At 46.0% G+C, this 25,364-nt stretch overlaps 1 protein-coding gene across 1 annotated transcript in view; it reads left to right on the top strand.

Moving 5' to 3' along the window:
* Positions 1-25,364, top strand: part of LOC144753573 (cytochrome P450 2D15-like) — a 318,479-nt gene that overhangs the window by 241,009 nt on the left and 52,106 nt on the right. The window lies entirely within an intron of this gene.

Below are 25,364 nucleotides of genomic sequence, written 5' to 3'. Positions count from 1 at the left end.
GTAATGTGATTTTGATGTTGTAGAGTGCCTTTAAACCAGAGCTGATGCTCCTGGTAAGTTAGTGGAATTTCAACGTCCTCGAAAGGAACGTATTCCGCTGGAGGTTCCTCTACTTGTAGTAGTGAAACTCTTGTGTTACTGTATTTGCTGTAGGAAACAGAATCCATGAATAGTATACCTCTGTCTGCCGATATTCATGTGCCTCTAAAACAAAGATAACTTTACCACCTCTCGATGATACTCCATTATTTATAAGCTTTATAGTGATTGTTTTCCTTATATTTGCCGGGATGAGCATAGCATCCGGGTCATTCTGTTGGAGACCTGTGTCATCTAAAACTGCCTGAGTTGCTGCTGCAGCTCTCTCCCTTTCGTCGTCACTCTCCGTCATTTTGTTGACCGAAAGTTTGCAGAGCAAGTTTCAAGGAGACAAAGATAGGGTGCACAATATTTTGGAACTCTGTATCCTTCAACGTTGAATAAACCAAAAAACTAATACATAGGATTTTCGTCCTACTCAGTTATGGCTGATATTATCCTTTCACCCACTCCAGACGTCTATTGGCGTATTTTATGGGATAAAAGGGGTCTGTGTGAAAAGCACGATTGAGTATCTAGTGTTAAATTATCGCCTTACCAAATGTTGGGCGCCATGTAGTGTAGTTCCTATATTCCCAATAGGCTCTGCGCATTGGAATAATATATACTATAGATTAGATGCAGGACTGAGGTCGACTAGGTCTCTATCGAATATATTATACTTAATTGTGAGTGCCAGCTAGCTCAGAGGTCACTTGAAACTTTCTCGAATAAACAAGAAGGGATTAGTTTCTGACAACCGCATAAACATGACAACTTTGTTTCCCAAGATAAAAACGTATCTCTAGAGTCGCGGAAACAATAGTAGTTATTTCACTCAGTCAATCGTGCATGCTTCGTTTCACCAGAGGTGCAGAGAAATAGAGAGACGTGCGTTTTCATTAAAAGTATTTATTGAACAGTCTTCTTTCTCATGCAGAGGAAATGAACTGCTACAATCGTAATACTGGTTGCAAAGTACAATGCGTACAGTACGAAGAGTATTATAAAATAATACTGTAAAAGCATGATATGGTTTCTAAGCCATAAAATACATAGAATACATACATTAATAAATAAAGTCTAAAAGTACTCAACTGGTGCTTCTAAAATACGCCTACCCCGAGGTACCTAACCTAGGTCTAGTACAAGGGAAGAAGTAAGTGAGGTGTAGCTTAGTTTCAGTATTCTTTGCCAAGAATCTATACAAGAATTCTCTAAGGGTCTAATCAGCTCCACAACTTGGTTTAGAATGAAGGAGGTCTGGTATCTCTCTCTCATGACTCGATTTCCCAACAACCTGCAAGGGTAGCTTGGAAATACTGGAGCTGGATTTATCGGCAAGAGAAATGACAGCGTCTCTCTCAGTGCGTCTGCTGGAGGGTCGGTTTCCTTCGGCACTTGCTGTAGCAGGGCACGTCAAGCAAGTAGATAGTCGAATTGCTCCAAACCACCGTGTGTTTGCATGGGCAAGTGTGGGCATATTTATACATTGAAGGTGCCGAGTTTGACATAAGGTTGGACATGATAACATCATCAAAAACTCAGTTCTTTGAAAACTCCATGAGTTCATGGATAAATCAATATTCAAACAAGGGGAGGTCCCTGACTGCTGAAGGCGGGTTTTTCCAAGAAATCGTTGTGGATTTTCAGACCCAGTGGAAGTAGCCCTGCCGTATTTGGACTGCATAGGCTAAGTCTAAAAATGGTTATGATTTCTATGCCTATATAAGGATAGGGTGATTTATACCTATATATGGGCATGAATCGGGAAAATTACACTGGGGTCCTAAATTCATATACAACACTTCCATCGCATCTTGCTTTTTTGACTCCTGGGACCATTAGTGGGTTGTGACCCTCGGATCGTAAAGTTCTTCTCAGTGTGTAGGGTGTTACCAGACATTGGATAGGCTAGGGTCCTTTTTTGTTCATAGGGATTAACCAAGAAGAGACATTTAAACTGTATTCTCTTCTGGACAGGCAACCAGCGCAGGTGCTACTGACGTACGCTAGGGGATTTTGTAGAGAGTACATGCTGTGGCATTCTGGATTACCTGCAGTCAATTTATTACATATTTAGGGCTGCCTAGGTAGAGAAAGTTCCCATAATCCAGATGTGATTTGATTAGTCCCTGTATTATCACACTACCGAGTGGAGCTAGGAGCCAGCTTAGTAGGTTTCTTAAAGTACGGAGAAGTCCAAAGCAGCAAGCGGACAAATTCTTGGCCTAGACTTCCACGGATAGCCTGTCCCTTATCCAGACTCCCAGGCTCTTAACTGAAGGAGAGGGCATGGGAAGTGGTCCAAGACAGTCAGGCCAGTTAAGTTCCAACCAGTGGGATGGAATGTTTTCTACGACTAGGACCTCTCTTTTATCCCCGCTCAGTTTCAATCAGCTGTTAGACATCAAGTTTCTTACTTGCTTAAGGCATGCATTTAACTGATTTGAGGTATTATTGGTGTCTGCAGAGAGCAAGATGAAGAGCTGTGTGTCATCTGCGTAGGAGACCAGGGTGATCCCATGAGCACTATTTCAGCACTGGGCGTACATTGTGATTGAAGAGTTTGGGACTTAAAGACGATCCCTCTGGTACTCCACACTTTAATGCATATGTTGTGGATACTGAGGAGGCCTCCTGGATCTGAAAGATCCTTTGCTCTAGGAAAGCTGTGAGCCATTTGAGAATGCTTCAGACTGTTCCTGCCTCCTCTAGTCTTCGGATAAGGATCAGTTGTGAACCGGATTTGAAGGCCACGCTCAGCTCCAGCAGAATAATTGCTGCTGAAGCGCCTTGCTCTGTTGCCACTAAAAGAGCGAATTCGGTGCTGCTACCCAACCTGAAGCCAGTTTGAGTTGGTTGATGGAAGGAGTGAGCCTCCAGAAAGGCAGACAGATGCTTGGTAACATACTTTTCTAGAGCCGTACTCACCCCAGGAAGTGGTGAAATGGGCCATTTATTCTCTACCTGTAGTAGGTCAGTGGTGGGCTTTTTTAGGAGGGGTTTGCCCACTGCATATTTCCAAGCCAAGGGAACTGTGTAGTGAGTGGTTGAAGAGGGCGCCAGTTCAGCTAGGATAGTGCCTCCTCCTCCTCTCCTTATTATATCAGGGGGGCTGGGTCGAGCGGTAACCCTGATTTGATTGTCCTGAGGTCTCCTTGGTTGCATCTCTTCACATTTGAGGGAAGGCCATTAATGTGATTTGTGCCAGCGCTGCTTCAATGTGGATTGAGCTTTTGGATAGTGTTTGGGTGGGTGTGCCCCTTCCTGAGCCCTGTTAGTCCCCAGAAACCCCATCCTTCAGGGCCAAAATTTAACCAAAAGGGGGGCGGGGCTGACAACAAAAGGGTGTCCTGAACCATTTTCGGCACTGGGGACCCCATCCCCAGGGCCCAATGTACTTATTTAGGAGTGGGGAGTGAGCTGCCCCCTACTGCACTGTATTCAGCCCTAAGGACCCCATCCCCTGGGGCCCAATTTACATGGGAAGGAGGGCATGCAAACCCCTCCCCGAGCCGTATTCGGTTCCTGGGACCCCATCCCCAGAGCCCAGTGTATTTATAAGGGAAAGTGGATTGCATGGCCCCCCTCCCCAAGCCTTTGACTGCCTGGGTACCCTATCCCCGGGATCCAATTTAAATACTATAGAGAAGGGTGTGTGTGGCCCCCTCTGCAAGCCATATTCGTCCCCGGTGATCCTATCTCCTGGAGACCATTTTATTTCTTAAAAACCCCAAGTCTTGAAAAATCCTTTGGGATCCTATCTCTCACAGTCTCTACCTAAATTAAAATGGAGGGGGGCCGCGTGACACCCTCCCCAAACCATTATAGGCCCATATATAGCAGTTTCCTTTCCTGCACCATCGTATGCAGGGAAACTTGTGTTTGCTCCCTCCTGGCAGGAGCATTTTTTAAACTCCAGCCAAACGGAAACAAACACAAAGTCTGATTCCAGAGAAGGCAGGAGCTTTAAAAATGCTCCCATCAGCTGGGAGTAAATGTGTGATCTGTTTCCCAAACTGCACTGATGCGGGCAGGGAAATAGATCAATAGTTTACTCCCACCTCGAGGGAGCAGCATAAGTAGCTGCTCCCTGCTGGCAGGAGCTATTCCGGCTCACACAACATACATGGAGCCGACTGGGGTTGCGGGGCCCTGGCGCTCCACTGCGGCACCAAGCATTGTGGATTGTGGGTTCACTGGGGGTGGGGTACCAAGGCACCCACCCTTTACCTGTGGGGTCGCCGGACTAGAAATGGTTCGGGGAGGAGAGCCACGTGGCCCCTTCTCCTTTAACTTAAATAGTGGAATTGGTTTATGGGGTCCCCTGGGCCGAATAAGGCTTGAGGAGGGGGGCCTTGCGGCCTCTCTCCTTAACACAAAAAATAACTCTGGGAGATGGAGCCCCCAAGGCCTAATAAGGCTTGGGGGGAGATGGCCACTTGGTCCCCCCTCCCCTTGAAAAAGCATAATGCCCTGGGGGATGGGGTTCCCAGGTCCCAGTGAGGCTCGGAAAAGGGGGCTCCCCTTTAAAGAAAAATACCCTGGGGGATGGGGTCCCCAGGGCGGGATGAGGCTTGGGTAGTTGGTGGGCCATGTGCCCCATCCCCTTTAAAAACAAAAGGCCCTGGGGGATGGGGTCCCAAGGGCCCCGTGAGGCTCAGGGAAGGAGGACATGTGGCCCCCCTCCCCTTAAAAATACTTGAGGCCCTGGTGGATGGTAGCCTCAGGGCCAAATGAGGCTCAGGGAGGGAGCCACATGGCCCCATCTTGTTTTTTATTGGTATGGCCCCAGGGGATGTGCACGGTGGGTTTGGCAACAGGGCCTGGTACCAGGCTAAGCTCTGTGATCAACCCCTGCTGCGCACAGACAAAGGGTGTTCACGGTATGGGCTTCTCTGCCTGTGGGGAGTTGGAAGTAAGGCCTGGTTGCAGCATAGGCCATGTGGCTAACCCCATGCCATGCATGAGCAAAGGCTGTGCACAGCATGGAGTTGTCTGCCTCCTTGTGACTGCCTGCAGGGAGTTGGATGCAGGGTCTGCCTGTAAGCCAGGCACTGCGACCAACCCCACTTAGTGTGCGATGAAAGGCTGCACAAAGTGTAAGGTTGGCTGCCTGCAGGGGAGTCAGCTGCCTCCAGGAGGGTTGGCCATATCATCTACCAAGAACAGTGCACACTCTAAGCAACACTTGGCAAAAAATACACTGTTCACTTAGAATGACCAATGTCTGAAGGTGCTAAAGATCATTCTACCTGAAGTCTTCAGATTGTGATGAAAGCTTTACAGAAAGCCCATCTTCTAAAGCACATGAAGTCTTCTGCCTTACGTAGAAAGTGTCATGCTGAGATGATTCTGTCTAATAACTCCAGGCTGCTTACAATACTTAGTATGTAGTATGTCAATTCTTTGTCCTGTTGCAAACTTTTTCTGCAGAGCCAAGAAACTTGTGTAGTACATGCTAAACACAAGGCGTCAACTGTCACCTGCACACAGGGCTACTCTTCAATGAAAAGAGGTATTACATGTTCAATACCTCCACACAGCTATGATGTATTCAGATCACATGCATTTTGTAAACACTTGCACCCATTAACTGGACACAGGCTGTACAAAATTAGGTAAAGAAGTACTATAGTAGCTACCCGCTACTATGTAGACTATGAAAAAAACTATTGCACTCATTGGATGTGGTCAGCAGTGATGTCATCAATGATGTCATTTGAGATGTCATCAGTGATGTCATAAATGTTGTCATAGAGTATGTCATGAGTGATGTAATATGTGAGGTCATAAGTATTGCATGGCGAGGGCGCAAGTTATAGTAAGCCCTGCTAACTTTAACTGGTGAATTTCTGTATTTTAAAAAAATTAAAAACGTTAATGTTATCATTGACATATTTACCTAACTATAACATTACTTTAACATTTGTTTTTTTCAGTGAATTTCTAAGGTATTTTCAAACAAAAATAGATCTATTTATCAGACCTAACTATAATGTTAATTTAACCTTTTGCATATTCTGTGACTTTTTAGTTTTTTTAACATAAAGAAATAATTCATTACCACACATAACCCCTAGCAGGCTGCTAACCACACACCATGCAAAACTGTTTGCTTGCCCTTTGCTCAGCTAAGGATTGGGCTTTGGTCCCCGGGTACCCAATCCCTTAGGGCGAAACATATATTAAGGGGATGGGGCATGGAGCCCCCTCCCTGGCCCTTAATTGGCCCTGCTGATATAATCCCTGGGATCTTTTCCAATAAAAAGTGGACCAGGCGATGTGACCTCCCTCATAAACCTTAAAGGGCCAAAAAGACCCTAATCCATGGGACCAAGTACAATTAAACAGGGGAGGAGTGTGTGCGGCCTCCCTGAGTCTAATTCGGCCCCAGAGACCCTATCCATGAGCCATTCTTCTTTTTTTAAAGGGCGGGCCTCCCGAGCCTTCGTGGGGCGCCAGGGAGCCCATCTCCCGGGCCGTCCGTTTTTTAAAAGGGGAAGAAGGGTTGCGTGGCCACCTTTCCCAAGACTTATTTGGACCCAGGGAACAGGGAAACTCGTTATATTATAAAGAGGAGGGGGCCGCATGCCCCCCCTTCCTGAGCCTTATTGGGTAGGCCGTGGTCCCCTAATCCTTATTAGGCCTCCGGGCCCAAGTACTTAATAAAGTGAGGGGGCATTCACAATCTGAGCCTAATTAGGCCCCAGGGACCTAATCTCCTAGGGCAAACATGTAAAGGGGGTGGGGGCGCACAGCCACCCCAGCCATGTTTGATCCTGGGAACGCCCATCCTGGGGCTTAATGTGTTTCGGGAGGGGGCACACATCCCCCTCCCTGAGCCGTATTCGGCCTCAGAGATCCTATTCCCTGAGGCCCAATGTATGTGTACGGGAAGGGGCCACACTGCCCCTCTCCGTAGCCATTATCTGCACCAGGGACCCGATCCCCTGAGACCATATTTCAATATTATGGGGAGGGGGTGAAAGGCCCTCTTGCCATATTCGGTCCCGGGGACTCCATCTCCTGGGATCTAAAGTATTTCTTAAGGGTAGGGGGTCCATGGTGCCCCTCTCCCTGAGCCTTGAAAAGGCACTGGGGTCCCCATCCCCCATGGCCACGACTTAAATTAAAACGGAGGGGGCAGTGCGGTCCCCCTCCCCTAGACATTAAAGGCCCTCAGGAGCCCCCCCCTAGGGCTCACTCCATAAGGCCTAGGGGGCCTAGGCCCCTCTCTGAGCTCATATAACCCCAAGAGCCCTCCTCCAGTTCCGCATTCAATAAGGGCAGGGGACATGCAGCCCCCCTCCCTAAGCCATTATAGGCCAGGGTCGTCCACCCCTTGGGCATAAGGCTCAAAAAAAGGAGATGGGGCTACTCGGCCCCCTTCGTGTGACATTTTTACCTCCCGGGTACTGCATGGCCTATAATGGCTAGAGGAGGGGGCTGCACAGCCCACTTCCCCCTTTTTTGGATATGTCAGCCCAAGGGGTGAGCTCCCCAGGGCATATATTGGCTTGGGAGTGGGGATGTGCAGCCCCCCTCCCCTTCTATAGCAAATTTGTGGGCTCTCTTCCCTTTTTCAAAGGATTTCGGCCCATGGGGTGGGTTCCCTGGGGTCTATTATGGCTTGGGGAGGGATTTCGCAACACCCTCCCTTCAATTAATGAAACTGACTGTGATGTAATATGTGACATAATAAGCAGTGCATGCGAGGGTGCAGGTTATAGTTACTTCAGTTAACTATAACTGATTAATTACAGTGTTTTATTGGATTTAGAATGTGATGTTTTGACTGACATTTTCACCAAACTATAATTTCACTTTAAAATAATCCCAAATGCAAATACTTCAAAGAAGCTAGCACGGACTCCAGAAAATAAAGTGCATACAATTATTGCTCTTGCTCATTCATGTCTATGTTGCGTTTCGGTCACAACAGATGGCCTTGATCACATACAATGTGCTGCACATTTTCAGCAATTTATAAATAAATCCCACGTGATTAACAAAATAGATGGCAGTAAAGAAAGACTAAAGACAGATTCTATGTTGTTTGTTGAAAGACAGACTGATCACATCTCACATTTACATGTATTAAAAACGTAAATGAAGTCTTATATTAACAAACAGAACTTGTATGAAGACATACATAATTCTTAAAAGCATAAATGGTCAGACTTTAAATTGAGCTGCACTTTAATGGTGCTATCACCTGTACAAATATTTATGAGACTATTGTTGTGTTTATATACATGTCATGTCAAACAAATATTGGTGCCAGTTTGCAAATATTTATGTTGATTCCATTATTCTCAAGGCGTCATATCTCATATCAACCTCAAAAAGGTCACTACGGAGTTGTTATTAAGCATGGGCGGATTTTGCGGATCCACGATTCACGAATTTGCGAATTCACGGATCGTGGATCCGCAAAATCCGCGGATTTTGCGGATTGGCAGATTTGGGGGCGGGGCTTCGTCGAGAGTGTGGGCGGGGCCAAACGGACGGGGCTTCCATGCGAGTGCATATGCGTCTTGTGTGTATACAAGGTCAGAGACTGATCAGAGCAGTAGATGTAGAGACAGAAGCTCAGTGGTCACATTATAACAGCACGGGGATTGCGCTCGTGAAGGTCAAAGATGCAAAGGCCTTTGTCCAGCGTCACAGCTGATTTTCGACGGTAAAGGCGCCAAATGCACCCGGAGATCACCCATGCACGACCACACCGTAAAACATTAAGGCACCCAGAAGGTTTTCCTAGAACAGTGGCAGAAGCCTCATGGTCTACAGTCCCAATAGAAAGAAACCTAACGCTCCCAGTATACCATCCCTAATAAAGTAAAATAACCTTGCCCTACACCTACACAGCTCCGCTCGCTGATCAAAGTCTGCCCGGCAGCGTAACTAAATTACCAGGCAGGAAAGAGAGAAAGCCCGCTGACCTCACTACCACCAAAATGTCTGCCCAAGTCTCGGAAGTCCAGGAAACACCCTTCGGTAGACTTCTTACTCGAAAACAGTAAGCTGATGAGCACGAGTGTAAAATGCGCAAAGTTAAAACACGTAAACAATTTAAAAACCAGCGAGTAACGGGTGTACTGTGTAAAAACAGCCATAATGGGCGAATACAACGTAGGTCTCTCCCTGCTGTAAATAATTTACGATGGCGCCGGCAAGCTGCCAGCGCCATCGTAAAAAAGTTACTTAATTAGCTTCAACAGGAAGCTTCAATTGGTAAAATAAAGCAGGCGCTCGAGCCCCTGCTGTATCTTATCTATTAGAGCTTCCTGTTGAAGCTAATTAAGTAACTATTTGAGGATGGCGCTGGCAGCTTGCCGGCGCCATCGTAAATTAGGCTTGAACTTTTGACCGAGGAATCCGCCGCTCGCGGATTGCGGATTTTCGGTAAATTCACGAGAGTTCGCGGATCGCGAATTTACCGAAAATCCGCAAAATCCGCGAGCGGAGCGGATTTTTCGCTCATGCTTAGTTGTTATGTAATCATTAATACAATATATATACATATATTGGCTAAGGCTTCGAGCAAGCCGAAACACGTCTCTCTTTTTTAATTTTGGAATTGACGCTGATCTGATCAAATAAAATAGATGCTGTATCCTAACTGCCCGGAGTCCAATTTGGTGTAATTCCTTTCAGCCGTTCGGGCTGTAGCCGTGTCTAAAGTTCCTATGGGAAATTGCTTGGGGAAAACATGTTTTGGGACCCCCTTTTTTCTCAGCCCCTGCTTGACCAATCACCCCCAAATTTGCAGGGAAGGAGCGGAACTAAGATGGCCAAATGTTTGGAAAATTTCACGCAGATTCATACATCGGCGCAAAAGTTATTGTCAATAGAATGTTGCGGATTTCCTATGGATAATAGATCCTAACTATAACTATCTACTGGCGACCGCCAGTGGATAATATATATATATATATATATAAACTAGAAGGAATGATTCTCACTGACACAAAGTATTATAACAGAGACACTACATGCATGACAACATGAGGGCACTTAGTCCCACAAACACTGATCATCTTTGATCTTTAAATAATGCATTTATATAGAAACCACCGATATACAACACTGTACACTACAAAAAATGTTTTAAAAAAATGCACCTTGGTTAAATGATATGAATGTAACTATAAAGCCCATAATGCAATGTGTTTCAAATGTGTATATAATACAAAAGTGAGGCGGGACTCACTGTTTGAAAATGTGCCGTGATCAAGAACGCTACGTTCGAAACGCGTAGGCGATCACAGTTGTGAAATAAAACGCTGTTAAAGATTCCCTGAGTGGAGTGCCATCAATTTCGAATTTCGATTTTGTGTGTGGATATATATATATGTATATATATATATATACCCCACAATATCTGAGCCCAAAGGTGTCTGTGGGGGAGGAAAAAAGCCCCTCTAGCAACATCAATGGATTGCGGTATTTCTTATTTATTCGAATGGCAAACAAAGAAACGCATTTTGACTCCTTAGAGAATGCAGAAACAGTTTTATTAAAATGTTTCCTGGCTTTGTCAATCTGTGGACAGAATTGATTTGACCACTTTCATTTCTGTCTTTGGCATATATTAGAGAGTGAGGGAAAAGTGACATCAGTTCTGCAAAGGTTTCTTTCATTAGGATTTACAGCCCTAGACAGTCAATGTGTCTAGGTCATTGCGCCCACAATGCACAACCAGTAAGTGAGGAGTTTGGCAATCCATTTAACCATCAACTGATGAAACTTTAACCCTCTCTGACCAAACAAAGTAATCTTCCCATTTGGCAAACCCAAGTCCCTGTCAATACCTCTCTTTTTTAAGCCTCTTTAGCCCAATAGATATAGCTGTGGCCCACAATCCACACTCTAAGTATTTTGAAGTGAAGGAGCAATAGCACTCAGGAGAAAGCTTGAGATGAATGTGGTAGTGCTCGAAAAGAAAAGCAGTTAAAATGGAGGTGTAAAATATATATATATATATATATATATATATGTGTATATATATGTGTGTGTATATATATATATATATATATATACACATAATGTGAAGGAGCAATAGTAGTCAGGAGCATGATAGTGAGTAAAATTAGGTGCTGGATGCCTCAGAACAAAGTCTTATATTGGCTGTTGTTTAAAAATAGAAATGTAATACAGACATTGATATGCTTTTGAATCTGTGGCATAACCCACACCGGCTGTATCCCATTTGGAAGTAGCATGTTCCTTTTAGAATGTGCTGTGAACTCTTCACCTACTGGTTCCATTGGGTTGTTAGGTTAACTGAGCTAAGAGTGCATGTGGGGGAGAGGGTGTTAAAGATACAGACCATTTTTTTAAAGTTGAGGAGTGATGACACAATGGAAGTAATGACAAGCTTTCAAATCAAGACTATCTAATAAACTGGTGTGTGGTATTTAATTTTTTTTTAAATGATGCTTGTAATAGGTTTTAACTTTTTTTACGATTTCTCTGCGATCATTGTGAATATATCGCGAATGATGACAGGTTCTCCACAGTAAATGCAACAATGTTGTACTGACTTACAAAATTGTTAAAAATAAAACCAATTATTAATTTACTTTTTGATAAACACATATGAAATCAAAAAATTAGTGGTGTATAATATAAATATATTATATACAAAATCCAATTAAGAAATAGAATAGAATTTTAAAAAAAACTAGAAAAATCACTGAAAAAACAAAGGTTATGGGGACGTTATAGTTAGGGTGGTATGTCACTCGTACAAAAAAAGAGACATTCTGCAGTTATAGTTAGCTGAGCTAACTATAACTATAACTCGCACCCCCGCAATGCACTGCTCACATATTACATTACTCATGATATGGTCAGTGACACCACTGCTCAAATGACATCACTGATGACATCATCCACAGAATCTCTGATGCACCCACTCATACCCCCATGTAACCTTTCATACACCCTCTCCAACTTTCACACTACCATGCTTGAAACCATTAACACACCCATACCAGTACCTATATACCCATTCACTGATTCATACGTTTACACACACATCCACTCAGTCACTCGTACAGCCACTTGCACACCAACTCGCTCACTAATAAAGCCCCTGATATATCTACTCATACAGCCACACAACCACTCACACACTCTCAGTTACCCAAAGAGCTACTCATACACCTACTCTACTCACTTACCCATAGTCAATCTCACAGCCACTTACTCAGCTATACAGTTATACACACACTAACTCACTTATTCATACAGATACTAACACATACTTACTCAGCTATACAGTCACTGACACAAGCACACACTCACCCATACAGCCACTTTCACAATTACTCACTCACACATACAGTCACTTATATATTCCAACCGTCACCTATACTGCCTTTCCCATATGCAGTTACTCACCCATATACCACTGACACAACCATTCACTCACCGACACAGCCATACATACACTCACTCACCCATACAGCCCCTCTCAGATGCACTCATGAACCCATACAGCCAGTGATTCACCCACTCACTCATCCATGCAAGGAGTCACACACCCCTCCACCCACACACACAGACACTCATACACCCCTACAGGTTCTCAGACAACCAATCAATAACCCATACAGCCACTCATGTACCAACTCACCAACCCATGCAGTCACATACACACCAACTGACAGACTGATACAGACATTCACACAAATTAGTCACTCACCCATACATTCACTGAGAAATGTATAATTACTCACTTATACAGTCAGCCACGCACCCACTAAATCATCCATACTGGTACTCATACTCCCACTGATTCATTAATACACCTTGGTGTGTATATATATTTAACACTCATATATAGCTTAGAAACACTCACAGTCACCAGATGATGTCATCAGTGATGTCATTTGAGATGTCATCAGTGGTGTCACTGACCATGTCATGAGTGATGTAATATGTGAGGTCATAAGCAGTGCATTGCGGAGGCATGAGTTATAGTTAGCTCAGCTAACTGCAACTGATGAATTCATCTTGTTGTGTACGAGTAAAATATCACCCTAACTGTACTTTGTACAAGGAATTGGTGTAAAAAGTAAACATGCATAAATAAAGCAGATTATGAGCCCTCTTTAAAAAATAATATGATAATTTACATTCTATACCACCACTATTTATGATCCACGTTCCAGACAGTCTGAAAACAGTGTCTTGTTCCGTGTGGCCCCTTTAGCACGGCTGCTTGAGGAACACTGACGCTTTGCATGCCATGCCTTCAAGGCTCATGCATCTGATGGGAAGACTGAAACTTCAAGTCCCACAATTCAAAGTATTTATATTTAAAACCAGGATAGGCTGAGCATGTCACACATTGCCATCACATGGTAATAATGCTGGAACTCTAAAATAAGGTAAAAGGCTTGAGGGCCAGGGCTCGTTTTTGACATTACACAATGATTTTCTCATAGGCCTCACTCAGATCATAGCCGCTACTTCAATGTAAACAATAGAAACTACCCATGTCAGCTGTGGCTAATGCAAGTGTTGCTTATGATATGAGGGCACTTGATGGCTATCAATAAGAAAGGGCCATGATCCTGAGGGATAAAGTTGTGGAATTTGCACATGTTGACCGTTCTTACAATGTACACAACTGTGGTGTGTATGGTGCAAGTATTTTTTTTTAAGCTAATGGTTTGTCCCCTATACTGGGTTGCCTTCTGTGTCTGAATATAGTTCGCCAACTTTCTAAACTGAACCGGAATGCGACACAGGTCATAGCTTTAAAGTGCTGTGTGATCCTGGACAAATCTTTCCCAGCTTCAGTTAACTTATGGAACAAACTGAGGTCTCTTGATAAACGCATGAACACAGGCAGTAAGTGTTACTGTTATTGTGATTGCCTTTACATAGCACTTACTACCCCTGACGAGGCATTGAAATGTAAAACACAAACACAAGCTGGGCTTTGACAACGTCCTAAGCTTCTGCTTTTTACCAGCATCTCAAATTCAGCACTAGTGCAGCACGTAAAGCTTCAGCGGTGGATTACACAGACCTTCCCAGGCGCTTTTTGTTTTTTGCTTGACTATCGCAGACAATCACTCATGTCAACGCTGGTGTCCCTGTTTACAAGGATTGGAACTTACAGCTGGCTCCAAGGTCAGCAGAGTTGTGCTGCAGCAAGTTCAGTTGGAAAGTGAGAGTGAAGTGCACCCACGCACCTTGGTACGTGTGTGATTAGGCAGACAAGGTAGCGCACGGCTGCCAGGAGCGTATTGCGCGCTCGCTGACTAGCGTATTTTAAAAAACTAATTTTTTCTTTCAGGTCTGCTGGGACCCTTTGTTTTTATCTCCCCCTTACCTGCACGGTAATTGTATCCTCTCCGCCGCTTGGCGGGTCCGGTGCCTGGGGTGGGCCGCCATCTTGGAGTGGGGTAGAGGCGCTAACATCCGCCAGCGCTTTACTGCGCATGTGCCAGCGAGGGAACGCCTACTTAAGGCGAGTCCCTGGCTCCCCTCGCTCAGACAAGGTAGCGCACGGCTGCCAGGAGCGTATTGCGCGCTCGCTGACTAGCGTATTTTAAAAAACAAATTTTTTCTTTCAGGTCTGCTGGGACCCTTTGTTTTTATCTCCCCCTTACCTGCACGGTAATTGTATCCTCACCGCCGCTTGGCGGGTCCGGTGCCTGGGGTGGGCAGCCATCTTGGAGTGGGGTAGAGGCGCTAACATCCGCCAGCGCTTTACTGCGCATGTGCCAGCGAGGGAACGCCTACTTAATGCTCCTCCCCTAGCGTAGCGGGATCACGTAGCGGGCGCGCCTTCGCGTGGCCGGAGTCGTGCCAGAGTCCTGCCCGTCTGCGCCCGTCCGCACTAAGGCCGTGCGGGCGCAGCGGGTAAGTGGCTTGTGGTAGGCGAGACATCTTTACGTGCGCCGCGATGCTCACATACTCCAGAGAGAGCTTATGCTCTATTGGCCAGGCCATTCATCGGTGTAGGTTCCCTCCTGTTCACCCTCTTTGCGGTCCGTTCCATTGCCCTTGTAATGGATGGGTGCTTGACCTCCCGGGGTCTATCCTCTGTAGGGGCACGCCAGCTGCCCCCCGTGTTAAGGGCTTGCCACCCTTTTTGCGGGTATTGAATCTGAATGTCAGATCGGTATCGAAACACCATCAAGACATTTATGATTTAATTGAGGACGAAGCCCCCGATGTTTTTGCCATTACAGAAACCTGGCTTCAGGATGCGGATGCAGCTATTATCAATCTAGTTTGCCCCCCTGATTATTCTATGTACACCCTAAATAGATCATCGAGAGGTGGGGGTATAGCCCTTATAGTCAGGTCCTGCTTCGTCTGCGTGTGGAGCGGACTCAACATCGCCGGTTGTGAAAGCGTCTCTTTTAAGATCTCAGTCAGCCCCCAGTTTACGTTCTCTGGGATGGTTGTCTACCGCCCTCCGGGTAGCGATGTGGTGTTCAGAAACTCATTCCCCGATGTTGTCAGCACATTAGCTATGGGCTGCGCTAATTACTCCATCTTGGGTGATCTGAACCTACATTTCGATACTCCAACTAACCCGACGGTTTGCAGCATCCTGGCTGACTTAGAGGCTCTTCAGCTTTCCCAGCAGGTATCTCAGCCCACTCATATAGGGGGACATATCTTGGACCCCTTCTTTACCAATCTGGTTGAGACTAAGGTTATATCCATCTCCCCTCTAGGATGGACAGATCATTTTTTGGCAACCATCCAATGCCCTTTACATGTGGTCCCCCCCATCCCTTCGATCAGAAGGGTATCCAGGAGACACTGGAATAAACTTAGGCTGGATGATCTTCACCGTCTCCTAGCGGTAGAGCCGCTGGGCCCATTGAAAGATGTGGAAGCGGGCTATGACCTTTTTTGCACTTGGATTTCCAGGGCCTTGGACTCTCTGATTCTCATTGTCTCGAGTAAAATTAGCACCAGAAAGTCGAGTCCCTGGTACGACAGTGCTCTACGCGCCTTGAAGGGAACCTGTAGACGGACGGAAAGAGCGTGGCGGAAGTCTTATGAGGCTGATTTGAAAGCCGCATATGTTACCTCCGTCAAGATCTACCATCGGGCCATTTGTCGGGCTCGTGCGGCATTTTATGCCGCCGAATTCCGTAACAGCTTAAACCCGTCAAAGACCATATTCAAGGCCGTGAAAGATCTCTTGGCGAAGCGGACTTCCTTTGTGGATTTGGGGTCTACCTCCCATTGTGAGTCCCTGGCCTCTTACTTTTTGGAAAAGGTCCAGGCTATTTACCGGGCCTTCCCTAGTAGAGGGACTGACCTGGGAGTTTCAGATGGGGCTTCAAGCCACCTTACCCTGCATTCTTTTCCTCCCCTACTTCCGGAGGGGTTTGACAAACTTCCGTTGAAGGTCAAATCTGGCTCTCCGTTGGATCCAGTAAGACCTGCTCTTTTTAGAGATCAGGCCTTCTTGGGACGCTCTGCCGTATGTTCCTTAGTCAACCTCACACTGGATTCAGGTGTGGTTCCAACGAAATGGAAGCAGGCGGTGGTTTCCCCAATCATCAAGAAGCCCACCTTGGACCCCTCGAAGCCCGAAAGTTACCGCCCGATTTCACTGTTACCCTGGCCGGCGAAGATAGCGGAGGCTCATGTCAACCTGGCCCTGTGAGAACATCTTGCCCGGACTAATGCCCTTGACTCCACGCAGAATGGCTTCCGTGCTGGGCACAGCACGGAGACCGCCCTCCTCGTGATGGTAGAGCATCTACGAGCAGGGTTGGATGCTGGTCAGACGGCGGCGCTGATATTATTAGATCTCAGCGCCGCCTTTGACACGGTCTCCCATAGCATCCTATTGCACCGGCTCGAGGAGATTGGTGTCGGGGGCCAGGCTCTGCAGTGGTTCCGCTCCTTCCTCGACGGTCGTTCCTTCTGTGTGGCCATCCCTCCCTTCAAGTCCAATTTCCAGCCGCTGGCCATGGGGGTTCCGCAGGGATCCTCGCTGAGTCCCACGTTATTCAATCTGTACGTGAGACCGCTGGCTGAGGTCGCTAGGCAGTGGGGCCTGACCTTGGTCTCATATGCCGACGACACACAGCTGGCGGTTACTCTCAGCGGGGATGCGGAACAAGATGCCCCCAGGTTCCAGAATGGACTGAAGGCGGTGGCCAGCTGGTTGACAGGGGACTGTCTCCAGCTTAATGCCACCAAGACAGAGGTTATGATTGTCGGAAAGAGAGTGGAATTATGGGGTGATCAATGGTGGCCGGCAGAATTGGGACCAACTCCAACTCCGGTATCGGAACTGAAAAGTTTGGCTGGATGCTGGCCTTACCTTTGTGGGCCACACTAAGAAAACAGCAGCGTGCTGTTTTGGCCTCCTTAGGGGTTTAAGACCTGCCCTTAAATTTTGTGATGCCCCAACCAGGCAGCTGGTAATCCAGGCCACTGTCATCTCCCGCCTGGATTATGCCAGCTCTCTCCTGGTGGGGGCTAACCTGACAGAAATTACCCGCTTACAACGGGTACAAAATGCTGCGGCTAGAGCAATTGTTGGCCTGCCCAGATTTTGTTCTGTGTCAAATGTCCTCCGCTCCCTGCACTGGCTTCCAGTGAGGAAGCGAATTCATTTTAAGGTCCTTTGTTTGACCTTTAAAATTCTGAAAGGTATAGGCCCCCAAATCATGTCGAATTTCCTGTCCTTTTACGTACCTACACGCACCCTCCGTTCTCAAGGCCAGGCTCTTGCTGTGGTCCCTAGATTCAGGCTCTGCCGGGCGGTTGGACGCTCTTTTAGTGTTAAAGCTGCAACCATCTGGAATTCCCTTCCAGCTGAAATCCGCCTGCTGGAGGACCTTATGCTTTTCCGGAAAGCTATTAAAACTCTCTTATTTTAGTCTTTTTTCCTAGTGGTCTTGCCTGTTTAGTTCCTGTTATGTTATGTCCTACCTTGTCACTGCGCCAGGACGCTCCTTCGCTGGAGCAGCTGTGTGCAAAACAAATATCGATAACATAACATAACATAACATTAGTTATAAAATTTACAGATAATTATTTTTTCCTTTAGGCTGGTAGGCGCAGCGCGTGATCGACCGCTGCCTGCAGTCAGTGGGTGCCGGTCCTGCTGTGTTAACGAACCCACTGTAGCTCAGAAGTTCTGCAGTGCCCTCTGGCATGGCTGCAGGCGAGGCTGCTGGCTGCGGCCCGGGATGTGACAAGTCAGTGTGTGTGTTTCTGGCCACCGTATGTTTGCGGTTTATTTCTCATACTGCCTGGGGTAATTTTAACAGGTTTCTGACAGCCTCAGCTATGTTGTATGGGAGATTACTGCACCAGCCTCAGCCTGTGGGATAATGCAAGTTGGTGCTCAGACTGTCCGCCCGTGAGTCAGTTGAGACTGTGTGACACTTAGGCAGCTGAGATGCCTGGTTCCTTGTGTAACTTGTCTTGTTCATGTTGGGGCCTCACCTTCCTGTTGGGCCGGGGTCCCACATCACATGCACAGATAGGGGCCCTGGAGTCCTAATGCTCTCCTAATTGAGTGCCGGCAGGGAGGAGGCCAAACGTTGGCAATGATTTCTGGTGCTTTACATCAATTTTAATTTCTTCTTCGAGTTTCTGGTTTCTCAAATGGGTGTTGTTAGGAATGGGTACTCTGATTGGCTAGGGTATGCACCTCAGCCAGGCAGAATCTACCACTCTAGTCAAGATAAGTGGATAACACATCTAAAATAACCCCTGCTTACCCCAGTGGTAGCTAAGCCTGAGCAGTCAGGCTTGTCTCAGAGGCAGTTTGTGAAGCATTTACACATAATCAGCAGTAATACAGTGAAAACACTACAAAATGACACCACAACAGTTTTAGAAAAATATCTAATATTTATCTGTGTAAAACAAGACCAAAACGATAAAAATCCAACATACATTGATCAAAATTCAAATAACGCAAGAATAGGCTTTATATACAGTTCCTTAAAGTTGATAGCTCTATCCGGGGTTATGACGGCATAGTGCACAAACAAATTCAACAGTTCTGGTCAGTCGCAGGCCAGCTACGGTGTCGGGGAGACCCATAAAAAAGTACCTTTGGAGATGCAGGGCGTCGGACCTTGCGGTGAGTACTGGAGGAACGGCGTCTGTAGGCATCGGCCCCGGACATCAGTGCAAGTGTTGTCGAGCCATTGAAGTCACACCTGTTGCAGGTGGAACTCTGTGAGTTTGAAGTCAGGAACACCACAGTCGCAGGTGTCGGGGCTGTGGTGTGAAGCGGAGTGGTGTGACGTGTGGCGCCCACAGGTCGCATGCAGGCAGTGGTTCGGTGACGGCATCGATGAGATCAGGGCTGCAGTGCAAAGCGGGCGGTGCTGACAGGTCATGGTGCTGGCAGCTGTGTCGTCGTTGCTGAAGTGCTGTCATCAGTAGACCTAAGGCTGCAGTGCAAGACGGGGCAATGCGGTGTGCGTGGCTCACAGGTGTGGTGCAAGCAGCGGTGGTGGTTGACGATCTTGAGTCGATGGCGCTGGTGTCGGTTTGCAAAGGCTGGTGTGTGGGATGCAGCGGTGTGTAGAGTAACCAACGAGCGGTGCACTTAAACCACGGTGCAGACAGTGGTGACAGTCAGCTTGGAGCAACGGTGTTGGGGAGTCCAGGATTGTGGTGGGAAGTGGTGCGGCGTGAAGTGTTATGGTGCTCTGTGTTCTCCACATGTAATATCCAGATATTCACAGGTCACAGTGCAGGCAGCGGCGTTGGTGATGCTGTTGTGGCATTGACGGGTATACAGGGCTGTGGTGTGATGCAAGGTGGTGCGGAGTGTGGTGCCCACAGGTCACGGTACAAGTAGCAGCTCGGTAGTGGCGTCGGATGGTGTCATCAGTGAGACTAAGGTTCCGGTGCGAAGTGCAGTGGTGCCCTCTGCGGTGCCTTCAGGTCAGGAGCTGGCAGCAGTGTTGATGAAGGCTTCTGCTTACCTTTTTCTCATCTGTGGCAGATGAAGCATCCAGTTCCAGAAGCCGGTACCCACAAGATGTTGAAGTCTTAGATTTCCCTGAGACTTTCAACTGGAGGCAAGCTCTACATCAAGCCCGCGAAGATACTTAGGATGCAGAAAGCACAATCAAGTCCTTTTCCTGCCAACGACAGAAGAAGAGGGGAGAGGATATGGCCTTACAGCTAGAGCAGTCGACCTGGACACTGGGGAACCAGGTTCAAGTCTCGGCAGGGATGCTCAACATCCTATGATTCAGGGCAAATCACTTAATCTCCCCATGCCTACCCACAATGAATGTGTCTGTCTGTAACGTAACTGGTGCTCATGTAAAGCACTCTGATACCTTCGGGTGCTATATGAAACTCCAGAAAAAAAATGTTTTAAAAGCAACTGCTGGCCAACCCAGCAAAGCACACAGCAAAGTGGTAGTCTCTCCTCACAGCTCTTCCATCAGTAATGTAAAGTTCTGGGGTCAGGGCCCCAATATTTATACCACATTTCCCTTTGAAGTTCGCACAAAGTTCCACTGGCATACATAATCCAGTTCTGCCGGGCTCAGGGCAGGCTCACTTCATGGGGTGGAGACAGCATTGTGGAAGACTGACACAATTCAATCCGGTGCAAGCAACAACTCCTCCCAGTACTCTAAATGCAGCTAAGTCTATTCAGCCTAGGTGTGAGTCACTCAGGAAAGACAACACCCTACCCCCCTTGTGTCTGTCTAGGGTGAATGCACATCCCTGCTCCTGTCACTCTGAACAGTAAATACACAAAAGGCAGAGGCACTCAGGATGGTTAAGCAAGAAAATGCCCACTTTCTAAAAGTAACAAGGGTTTGGCTTGAGTGCAGCAAGGCCACGCCAAAATCTAAATAAACAAAACAAATGCCAGTGCTGCACAATTATTTGACCTCAAACTGGAGGAACAATGATTTGAACAATTGCCCTCAAGAAACCGCTTTTTCCGTTATGATTTAATCAGAAAACTTTATTTATATTTTCTCTTATATTTTAACTATCTTTTGTGAAATTTTTTGACACTACAAGACAACAAATATTTTTTTTCTTTTTAGGAGCCCCCTTTAACACTAAAATCACATTCATTCTCTAAAAAAATCTACAATCTATATACACCATGTATACCAGGTCAGATTCATACCCCTATTCCACTATTCCTCACATCCATCCATACATCCTATCACACTACAATCATACAATGCCCACTCTGGTATAACTTTATGAGGCCCTATTTATGGTGAAGCATTCTCAGTTAAATTTCTCTATACAAAAACTAGAGCACTTCGACTAAAAAGCCATCTGATCAATAAACCACAATTCAAAATTCAGTGAACAGAAACAATCGTTACAGATTGGCCTAAGCAACACAATGGTCTACGCGTTTCGAATCTCCCACAATGCGGGGATTCTCCTCAGGACCGAAAGATTCTGGAAGACAAAATTTTTTTATTCTGTCTTACTTCACATATTCTATAGTGCCCTTCTAACCACTGTTACACTCACACAGCATCAACCTCTTACCTTATTATCTGAACAGGAACAAACAATGTCAGTGTCTGTAAACATAAAAGTTCAAATAAAAAAACTGTTCTCCGACATCTCGTTCCATGTTGCGTTGTTAAAGAATGAAAATCTCTTACTTGTTTCAAACTGAGTGGAAAGCACTCCTTGGGTGTGCTTCTCCAGTTGGTATTTGTTCTATCTCTGTGGGACAATAAAGTTGTGTCAAAACATCCTTTTTCCAATTGAAATGTTGGCCACAAGATTGCTTTTTGAATATCCCACTGGTTTACCTTTGTAGTCATAAGTTTCTGTTCTCTTAGCCGCTTAATTTTTGCACAAAACGAAGGGACTCAAACCCTGTCTGGAAAGGACAGAAAACGTTGTCACTTTATCATGTCAGAATCTTTTAAATGTCCAGAAAACAGTGTTGGTTGCACCATTTGTAGTGCACTGCTGGTGCGATCTCTTAACTGTATACTCCGAGCAAAACTACGATCTTTTAATCCCTGCGGGAGTAGACGCATGGTGCGCCTTTTTGGCATTTGCGGTGTATTACTAATAGGTGTTGGCACGGTTATCTCGGGCCGAACTACCGTTGGTTAACTTGTGGGCCCGCCGACACTCGATGTGCCAACACACTAAATAGTCTGAAAATTAAACTGTTGACACGTCTACTCCCGCAGGGATTAAAAGATTGTACCATTATTCATGATGGATGCAAATCAGAAACTACATCACCTGCATAATATCTCTGTACAAGGTTCATCCCTTACATCTTCCTCAGTACAACAATGACCCATACAAACCACACAATGGACAAAGAAGCCCTAGATACTTTCCGTATAAATACAGCACCTCTTGCTAATATTAGACGAAGGGAACCGAGACTTCCAGGCCGACACACTGACGAGAGGCGCTGAGGCTCCTGCATGCAGACGCTCCAACTGACATTGGTCTGAACATCCCTTGCAGAGTGTCCAATTTGAGAACCAGAGAGGGCTCCTACATTCTCACATTTCAGGTAATGGGTTCGACTAAATCCTAGAGGGATTCTTGGCTTCTCTTTTACACACCTACTCACATGCTAGTTACACTTCGGTACATCTAGATAGGCATCGTAGGAGTATGCACACTTTTACCCTGCATTTTATATTCATGTATTTATTCATGCTTATTGCAAGATGGTAGAACTGTACTATCCTTTTATATTCATCGTACTGCTAATCAAATGTCTATGCTACTGTCTAATGGTTGTCGCAGCTCATATATGCTGCACGAGAATTATAACTGTTCAATAAATCCTTAATGAAACGCCCAGACTGTTTATTCTGTGTATCTCTGAGACAGATAAGTGAGCACGAGTGACTGAGCGAAAAGTAGTATATTGTTTCCAAGTTTCTGAGGGATCAGGGTTGTCATGTTCTAAGGTTGCCAGAAACTATTCTCTTCCTGATAAGAGGAGACACTAGTGGCACTGTGAGCTAGCTAATACAAAAACAGGATAACATTCTTGGTGGGGGTGTTCAGAGTCAGTCTGCCACCAAACCCGCAGTGTATGTTATCCAAACGCGCAGATCCTGTATAGGGCATATAGGGACTACACAACACTAGCCATGCAAATTCTTTGTTGGCTACCTGTGAAACACTTTATTTATTTTGAGTCAGTGTGTACTTTGCACAAAGTCTCTTATGGTAATATGAAATTTGTGTGTTAAGGACAGATTTGTTAAAAATTCATCTGGTAGGCTTCTTTGTTCTGATTATTGCCTACTCTTACATGTCCCTCTGATCAGTCTTCCATTGGCTGGGGTTAGATCTATTAGTTATCAGGGGCTTATTATGTAGGGCGCACTTTTCCTTTTTGCATCCGGCGCTCCCTGTTTGCACCAGGGTCACCTTATAACAGGTTCACCGGGCGAAAACATGGAAAGTGCACCCTATTACATGAAATGAACTGCCCCAAGTGCAGCTGAACACTCGTGCTGCCCAGGGGGCAGCATTTTCAGGTGGAAAACAGAGCAGCTTTGAAGCAGCTGCTCTGTGTTTCACTCTGCAGGGGGCAACCCGCCTGCACTTTTAAAGGGGATTAGAGATCCCCTTGCATGCGGGTGCAGTGAGCCATTGCACCTGCCTGCCAGGGCAGATCTGGAGGATCCAAATTTCCCCCTTTCCCCCTCCAGATGGCTGCTATCAGGGGGTGAACTGACAGTGTGCAACCTGTCAGTGCTCCTGCTGACAGATTCGTTGCCTCTGCACCCAAATCTAATACAGCGTGTACGCAGAGTCAAAGGGGTTTACCTCATTTGCTTGAGGCCATGCCCCCATGCAAATGTGGGGACGCCCTCTGATGATAGCACTGGCGCTTTATGTGTACCAGCGCTATCAGCACAAGCATATGCAGCCCCTTCTGTAATACCAAAGTGCCCCGTTGACACGCAAAGCAGGCGCAAACGGACCCCTGGGGCACTTTTATAATACGGCCCCAGGTATGTTAGATTCAGAACTAGCTCCCATTTCGTAAAAGTACTCAAGACCATTCTTTTTTGCTAACCTGGTTTGTTAGTGCTTCCCCTCTTTGTTATCAGGGTTTTATTAGTAGTGATATATTACCAACAAGATGGTCCTTGGGCTGAACCTGAGCTTTATAAACAAATAATATTATTACTAACATCACATGGCTCCTTGGTAGCTTTGTTCCTTTCCTTCTGGGGATGCAGCATTATACTTACCAACTTGGGTTACTCATAAACTACCATACTCACCTGGGCCCTTAAACACTCATACATAAGCTGATAATTACCGCTGGCAGCATTATTTAACCTTATAATATATTCACTTTATACCATAACTTACCAAATGTCATCCCTAATTTCAAAATGTTCTATGTTCAATTCGATCCGGTTGTAGCAGAATAGGTAGAAATGACATTTACTTGTATTTGAATAATCACAGACTCTGGAGAGTTTTAAAACCTTTATCTATGCTTACATTTTGTGAGTCAAATACCAATACATGTCAGACACCATCTTCATGTAGAATAAGGTCAAGTAAAATACATGTATAGAAACTTAGTAAAAACTAATACTGTTGGTACCTGGGAAGGGTGGAAAAGGAAAAACAGTACAAGGACATACCACACAGATTTATATTTACCTAGAATGGTGTGAGGACCAACCCCTGGCCAAGGGCTGGGAAAGGGACTCCCGAATAGTCAGAAGCCAACAGTTCAGGACAGGTTCAGGACAGGACAGGTGACCTCTTCTCAGTGCAACGTCAGCGTCGCAACCCTCTCTGGTATTATTCCCCATGATTCTTCTCCCTTCCAGATGGATCGATTCTTCTCCTTCCACAAACTGTCCGACTCTCCCCCCTCGATTCTTTTGTCAGAGTGTTTGAACAGCGACTCTGACCTCTGTGGCATCCGCCGTCTTCTGCTTCATTGATGGGTCGGTGACAGGTCCGTGACAAGTCGGTGACCAAGTCGAATGACAATCTAACTGGCTAAGCCTACCTTAGTTATACTATTCTCAGTGTATGTACCACCCCCCAATGTTTCAATATTCGTGTATTCCTAACTCCTGATTGGACAATGGGATGGGGAGAGGTCATCACACCATACTAATGTAATGTCATTTTCTTAGGTTTTATTGTTCTATGTTCCCTCCCCTTAATTTCAATTTCCCATGCTTTAATTCCATCCGCATTTCATATATTTTCATCTACATTGTATATAACATTTGTTTCAGCCTCTTCCTCTTTTCGGGTCAAGAGGTGAT

This window comes from Lissotriton helveticus, chromosome 1_1, assembly GCF_964261635.1.
Source record: "Lissotriton helveticus chromosome 1_1, aLisHel1.1, whole genome shotgun sequence".
Taxonomy (NCBI): domain Eukaryota; kingdom Metazoa; phylum Chordata; class Amphibia; order Caudata; family Salamandridae; genus Lissotriton; species Lissotriton helveticus.
The sequence above is the reverse complement of the archived record's forward strand: the minus strand, read 5'-3'. Positions and strand labels throughout refer to the sequence as shown.